The 8,145-nt window shown below is 42.6% G+C and overlaps 1 protein-coding gene across 13 annotated transcripts in view; it reads right to left on the bottom strand.

The window, feature by feature from the left end:
- Nucleotides 1–7,180, bottom strand: part of r3hdm2 (R3H domain containing 2) — a 93,444-nt gene extending 86,264 nt beyond the window's left edge. For all 13 annotated transcript variants that reach the window (XM_084063310.1, XM_084063308.1, XM_084063305.1 and 10 more), the window contains exon 1: nt 6,439–7,180. The gene's annotated coding sequence lies outside the window, so the exon portion shown is untranslated. The remainder of the gene's footprint in view (nt 1–6,438) is intronic.
- Nucleotides 7,181–8,145: the final 965 nt, after the last annotated feature.

An 8,145-nucleotide genomic window follows, 5' to 3' on the forward strand; every position in this document is an offset into this window, starting at 1 on the left:
GTAGACACTATAAAACCACAGTAAAACACACAAACGCACCAACATCAAAGCAAACACTACCTATACAAAACTAAGGTACCATCATCCCATAATGACTAATAACCAAAACAACCGATTCCAACGCTCTGCCATAAAAGAAAAACGACATACATACAATTAAAATGTTAAGTTGGAGATATACACACGTACACACACACACACACACACACACACACACACACACACACACACACACACACACACACACACACACACACACACACACACACACACACACACACACACACACACACACACACACACACACACACACACACAGTGCAAGACCTGTTCTTTTCATCTTCGTACTTAGGGGGCTAATTAAATAAAATGATATAGCGCTTTGCAGCAATAATGGGCTTCTGATGAAGGGAGATGCCTGCACGAAAAGGGAGCTTGGTGCTTTGAGATCCAAATCATACCCCGGGAACATTACAAAATGATACTCAGCCCAGATAAGAGGCAATTAGAACAGTGGCAAAGGCTTGTGAATTGAACAAAAGTTGTGAAATGCATGAGAATAGGTTTACATCTTACTCTGCCTACCTATATATTAGTAACATTCACTGACACTGGTGTGCACACACATGCACATACACGCACGCACATGCACACACAGTAGCAGCTTACTGTATTTAGAGTTGAGCTCTGTGGATTTCCATCCAAGCAGGATCAGGTGTTTCACAGATAAAAGCACATTATAGACAGAGAAGCGGTGGCGGCAGATGCCGTAGCAGAGGCTTTGAACCGAGACGACGCTGCTGACATTAGTTTTGTCTCAATAAACGCTGGAGCCAAATAAATTCCATCCCCAACGGCAACTAAATCAGCTTGGTTTTATGGGGTGGGTAGCTTTCTCCCTCTCTTTAGCTCTAATCTCTTGTCTTTTCCCTTTTCTTCTCTGTCTCTTCCACTCGTTGTGGTCCTCTATCTAGGTAGTAGGTACTGCTGGTACCTTGTTTTTATTTCATTTTTATGAACGAGGATGGAAGCCTCTCCTTTGACTGCCCCCTTTCTTTTTCTGAATGAAGCACAAGCGCTACTGGGATACAGAAAGCTGGCTCGTTGGCTCCATTGCTCTCTCTTTCTCCCTCTACCGCTGTCACTATCATGCGCACACTGCTCACCGCTCCCTTCTCCTCCAACCCTCCCTTTTGTGTGCCCTCTCTCTCTCACTGGTCTCTGTAGTGCTTGTTTGCTCTCTCTATTGCTGTTTCTCTCTCTCTCTCTCTCTCTCTCTCGCTCTCTCTCTGTAACAATATAATTGCTATGACAGCCAGCCCAGGGCTAGTCAAGCAGCCCAGCTGTTTAATGGTCTACTGTATGTCACTAGGAGCACAGGAAAGATCCTTCATTGAGAGGAGAAAAGTAATCTCTTCCTTCACTCTCTTCAAAGTCCTGTTTTAACTCATTTTAGCATAAAAAAGACACACGCATTACAGAGATCTGCTGGAGCGATATACAATGCAAGCATCGGTTAGCCTATGTCTCTAACTCTCACTGGACTGCAGCAGATCTTCCATCTTTTATCTTCTTTTCCTCATGAATCCACAAGTCGTAATACTTAGCCTATGGCTTGAATGTACGAACGAGCTTAGCGATGGTAGCTGCCGGATAAACAGAACACAACACTCGTGAAACACAGGGACTGGGAAGAGGGGGCAATGAAAAACCTGAGAAAAAGATTAATCAGAGAGCATATTTGCATATTTTTGTCCCTGTAACCAATTGCTGAGTCAAAAGTTCAGCATCAAAAGGACGGTCACAAGAACTCACCAGTGAACTTTGGGTAAACAGAGCTCAGCTTGAGGGATGTCCATTGTCCAACTCATAGGTGGGCTGGGTTCTATAATTGACCCAAGGAGATGACTGCATGTGACCAAGCATGGATAGTGGTGTTTACATACAACATTATGCAGCCAAGCCAGGCAATCTGCCAGCTTTATGTGACAGAAAACTTGCACTGAGGCTGCCATGCTGAGCTCAACCTTGAGAGTTTAAGTAAAAACATTTTTTTATATATTTACAAATATTTCTCTTTATTTTACTTTTACAAGCATCTGAAGAAGGTCTTCAGAATTCAGGGCTTCATTGGGTGTGTAACTGATAGAAAATAAGTACTTTTTTGGGTGAACTCCTTTAAGCCAATTTTAATATAAAGATGTTTCCCTCTTTCTTAGGTAATTTGACAATTTGGCCAGTGTTTGAGTATTTTTATAGTATAGTTTGTTCATTACTTTTGATGCAGTAATGGCCTTATTTATTCTTTTCATTTTAGAGGTATTAAATTGTCACTTTAAAAATGTGCAGATACCCTGTATATACACTTAAGGGGGGCGCATGCTACCATTTTCGGTGGTCACCTTATCACCGCGGTGGTTTGAAAACTACAACATGACGTCACTGAGCCGCGGTGATAAGGTGACCACCGCTCACCCTGACACATCTCTCTGTTTTTACTGATCGACATCACCCTATCAACGCTGGCAGGGCGGTTGGGTCCTCCGGGATCCGCGGGGACTCCCCGGAGGACCCCCGGGCGAAAAAATAGATCAGCGTTTTTCAACCGAAAAAAACGGCCACCACTCCGGTACCGTGGGTCGCTGAGGGCCGGCGGAGGGCTTGTTGGATCCGGGTCGGCAGCGCGCACGCGACGGAGAGAGAGAAAGAGACAGAGAAAGAAAGCGAGAATGAGAAAGAGGGGGAGAGAGAGAGGCAGGGGGGGTCTCCAAAATCATTTGGAGAGTCCTGGCCCACAGTTTGAGAACCACTGCCTTAAGGGAACAATAAAAGAAAAATAAATAAATGTACCGATTTAGCATTGAACCTGTTTGAACCTGCTTACATGAGTGCAACCAAAACTATTGCCTCCGCAGTCCCAGTATATCCCACAGGTTCATCTCAGGTTGACCACGTGACGTAAGGGGGGGTACATGCCAATGCCTCCAGCTTCCTCTGCATTGAGGCAGGTAGGTAGTCACTTCCTCTCAAGGGAAGGGAAGGTGTAAGAGGGGAAGTAGCTAGAGGGAGGTACTCAAGGAGGAAGCTGTGGCAAGATTAGCAGCCAAATATACCTTGGATAACACTGAGCAGTTAACATGATCTAATGAGGTGCTGAAGACCCAGTGCAGTATGTGGAGTCAGAGTGAAGTTATTACAAAACATGGTAAAAAATACAATGTGTGTGAGCGCAACGAGTAGGCCTAAATAAGCCTTTGGAAATAAAAACTTGATCTCGACGGGGGGGATTCTACTTTTACATGGGGCCAATTTTGAATTGAATTGTTTAAAATTAATGTATTGATCTTGTGACTCTGATACAAACAACTGCTGAATTGTTTTCATTTAACCAAAACCCATACTGATTCACTCAATGAAGTGAGCATTTACCTTTCTCTGTTCGTTCAGTGTCGTGCCTGAGTTACATACTTGGTTGCACACGGGTGTCGCACACTGAAGAACATAGCAGCTCTATAAGCTCACTGTGAGCCTGTAGATCTGTATTTTTGGTGCACGACACTGGCATGCAAATCAACCTTCAGTCAAGTACCTCTAGCCCTGCTCGACTTGTATTGTAATTCAAATGTCCTTTAATAATAATTTATTTTGCATGTTTGTTTGTAATGTTTTGTGTAAAGCACATAAAATGTCCTTGCTGAAATGTCTAAACAAATAAACTTGTCTTGCCCATTCTGATGCCAGACTCACATCCACACAACAAGTCGCCTCCCTTCTGATCCAATCAATAATTTACATCAGGCAAGCAATGGAGGATGGAGATGAAACAGAGGATGGGGTGAGAGCAAGACAGGGAAATAAATACAGAGAGAGAGAGAGAGAGAGAGAGAGAGAGAGAGAGAGAGAGAGAGAGAGAGAGAGAGAGAGAGAGAGAGAGAGAGAGAGAGATGGAGAATAATTGTGATAAAGACAGAGAGAGCAGGAGAACAGGAAGGGAAAAAACAGCAATGGGCTGAGAAAGGGAGAAACAGGAGGAGTGATGAAGAGAAGTGAGAGCGAGGGGAAGCAGCAGCAACAGCACCATGCTCGGTGCTCTGGCAGAGATCTATAAATAGCTCTTCAAATCTCTCTAGAAAAAGCCACTCTGCTGCTGCTGCTGCAAACACAGATTCAGAGACAGAAGCAGATATATGGGTACCTGGTCGACAAACCAACATACAGATCACATTTCAATGGATGAGAACCGCCAATCTCACTGACTTGAGCCTGTGGCACAGAGTATGCGAAAATAAATTCCATTCTGGTACTGGTAGAATCTTTCATTTACAAAACTTCCCCTGCGTTAATGCTTGATCGTGAACACGTCTGTGGTAGTGAGATGGTTTCAAAATATGTAATATTATGCTCCGCAATCATCATACATGCAGCCACAAAATAACAAGAAATGATAAGGCTAATTAGGATAACAGTTAAACCATTTTAACTATCATGATATAAGGAATGTAGAATTCGAATTCATTTAAAGATAAGTAAAGCCCACTAGTCTAACACTTCATCCACCAATGCTAAAAGATTTTCTCAACCGTGAGCCTGCGAAGCACGTACTATATGCAAGGTGCAGATCATGAGGCAGAAAGAAGCAGGCAGCAGGATCCTCCATTTTTCTCAGCACTGGCCTTAGCAACAAGCAGACTGTTGATTCAATGATTCGCCTCCTCAGATCCCAGAACGATACCTAAATGGCTTTCTTCCCCATGCATGTTTGAGATTCTAGCAAAAAGAATAGGTTCACCTATCTTGTCAAGCATTCTTTACATATAGATGCACTTTACTGCACTTCAAAGAGCTTTGGTGACAACAACACTTTAACACTAAATAAACCAGCCACTCACTTTGTGTTAATAACACTGACTCTACTATTGGACTATTGGACTATATTGGACATCATACAATTTGAAAGTGGTAACAAGCTCCTACGCCCCCTGGAGCTTACAATCATTATACATCCAGGCATGCATCAAATTCTACAGTATTTATGTTTCCAGTTACACATGCCGTTTACCATAAGATGATGTCTGAATCACTCCGACAGCCTGCACTGTGAAACCATCTTGTGCAGCAGCAGCAGCATACATGTCCAATCTATTTGTTGCCCTCACCTCCTTTCCACGTACTGGTGGCCTATACACTCTGACTCTGGACACCTGCCCAGCACAGGTGCAGAAGGCCAGGTCAGATTTTTTTATGTCTTTTATATGATATATTGTTACTTTTTTTGTTACTTGTGTTACTATTTATTATGTACCTGTTCTCTACCCATAATAACTGTATCTTTGTTTCATCCTTACTGCTGGTGCTGTTATGACAACTGAATTTCCCTCAGGATTAATAAAGGTCTATCTATCTATCTATCTAATATAATGTAATCTATAAAATATATATATATATATATATATATATATATATATATATATATATATATATATATATATATATCACAATACAAACGCTTCTATTTGACAAGCATTTCTTAGTTATAAACTCCTGGCCAGTTATACTGAAACATTACACTGGTTATTTCTTGAATGGCGAGTCAGTCTGGGGGCTCAAAATTGGACACACTAACTAACATATGACAGCCCTGAACGAATAAAGTCAGTCAGTCGTAAATGCATTATGATCCTATCATTAACACTTACTAACCAGACTGTTCTGACAGGCACTGAACTTACACACGTGTGTGTGTGTGTGTGTGTGTGTGTGTGTGTGTGTGTGTGTGTGTGTGTGTGTGTGTGTGTGTGTGTGTGTGTGTGTGTGTACACACACAGAGTCATGTGGCAGCAACAACACCTTGCTTTCACTTGATAATGTGGACTCTGTGCAGCCAGGGCACGATAACTGGATATACCATGGTTTAGTAGCTCATTCATTCCCAACAACAACACAGTGCTGTTGTTGTTGTTAGGTAGATGTAACGTTAACTTGGCATCTTCGGTGTCACAGGTCACAGCGAGGGTTAATGTAAATAACCAGTGGTGTATCTCAGTGGTTCTCAACCTTTTCAGGCCGTGACCCCCCAAAATAATCATATCTGAACTGGGGACCCCCCACCCTGACAAGCACAAGGAATGTAGTGCCACAGATAAATATCACACTTGTAAATCGGCTATTTTCACAATGTTTGACTCTTTCTTATATTATTTGACAATTTGGCCATTGTTTGACCATATTACTTTTTATGCAGTTATGGTCTTTTTCTTAGCTTTCTTTAGGTATTGAAAAGGTTACTTAAATTGTCACTTCACTCATCTGGGGACCCAACCCAAAAACATAAATCATCTGGGGTCCCGACCCACAGGTTGAGAACCACTGGCGTATCCGACTACAGAATATTTCCAATACATTTCAACAACAAGTCAAGTTCGAGGCTCAGCTGCTCACCGTTCTGCTCCCCCTGCAAGCAGCGCGTCCTCTCTTGAACAATCCTCCCCACGCTGAGACAGTCTGTTGAGCAACACAGGTGGTGGTGGTGGTGGTGGTGGTGGTGGTGGTACGGGGGGGTCAAGCTATGCTGCAGTTGACTTGGAACCTTTAGCCAAAGCTAACAATAGCTAGCCCACGGCATTAGCCTGCCTCTCTCCTCCAGCGATTATAATTAGCCACCTACCTTGCTACTTAAGTGTTAGCCTGTTAGCTAGCATTTTCTTCTTGTTCTGTGCAACTTATTGCATTCAACGTTAAAGAAAAGCTGTCGCTATACCGTAGCCCGAGAAACTGAGCGACGTCTTAAGAAACACTGACAGGTGTTAAGACGAGTACGAGGTGCTGCTAACGTTAGCCGCGCTACAGTTAGCCAGCTAACTATAGACTTACCAATGCTAATAGAATGGTGTTAGCTTGTGTTGGTTCACTGCGACCCCGACTGTCAAAACAGCGCCGTGTGAGAGAGAGACACAGCGAGAGAGAGGGGGGGGGGAGAGAGAGAGAGAGAGGGACGTGAACGCTTGGAACAGAACAGTCACGCTGTTGTTATTATTATGGCTACAGCCTGCTGTTTACATAAAGCCATGTGTCCCAAAAACTGACAAAGAATAAGAGGTCCAAATAAAAGAAAAAAAGAAACAAAACGCTATTCCCCTCTGAGCCCTCTCTCGACTCCCTGTTCGGCTTCTGTCAGCGTCACTTTTTCTTTTCTCTCGCTGAGAGTTGACGTCAGCGGCGCACTTGACAGGGTCGACAGGACTGGTTCCCATAGCCCGAGTGTGTTTCCACGGTTGTCAGGCAACCAACGCAATGCGTCGTTCATTCATATGATTGGCATAGCCGCAAGCAACTCTGAGATCCTATTTTTAATATCTGGAATATTTGCAATACCAACCCTAGACAGACCATATGGCCGTATTAAAACAACGTTAAACTCACAAACATTGCAGCTATATGGAAAGCTTTATTTCCAATTATCCTCTTTCTATCTGAAACGTTTTTGTTTCATAAAAAGCCACCATAGATATGTTTTTTTTTAAACTATTGGAGTTTGGAAGCGCTCATTTTCCATAACGCAACGTCTTGCTGCCTCCTGCATTATGTGCAATTTAGAAACAGGTGGTGCGCAGGACCGCAGCACCTGCACGGAATTTATTGTCAGATAGTAGCTCATAAGTTAACATGTGTGTGTGTCTATGGCGGATTTTTATTAAACAAAAACTAGGAAGGATAGAAAGAGGATAATTCAAGCTTTCGATACAGCTGCAATGTTTGTGAGTTTAATGTCGTTTAATACAATCAGATATGACTTTTCTGTTTGGCTGTATGGGCTGTCAAGGGTTGATTCCAGATATAAAGAATAGGATCTAAGAGTTGCTTGCGGCTATGATTGGCAAGCATAATTGACATGCATAGAAATCAGCAAGTAAATGATATAACAACGATTTGATCATGTGAATGACACACACCAATGAATGTGTTATGACGTGTTAATTGGCTCCTGCCAAGTATTCATGGATGTTAATTTGACAGACTTTCATGGTGCGGTCCTTGATCAATAATAAACTATAAAGAAAAATAAATAAAACATGTAGGGCGCAGTGTTTGTTTACCCCATGTCGTCTTTTCTGTGAGATCTTTCAAAAGGTATTACTCACTCACCAT

The sequence above is a fragment of the Gymnoscopelus microlampas genome (genome assembly GCF_963454915.1).
Source record: "Gymnoscopelus microlampas genome assembly, chromosome: 7".
In the NCBI taxonomy this organism is placed as follows: Eukaryota; Metazoa; Chordata; class Actinopteri; order Myctophiformes; family Myctophidae; genus Gymnoscopelus; species Gymnoscopelus microlampas.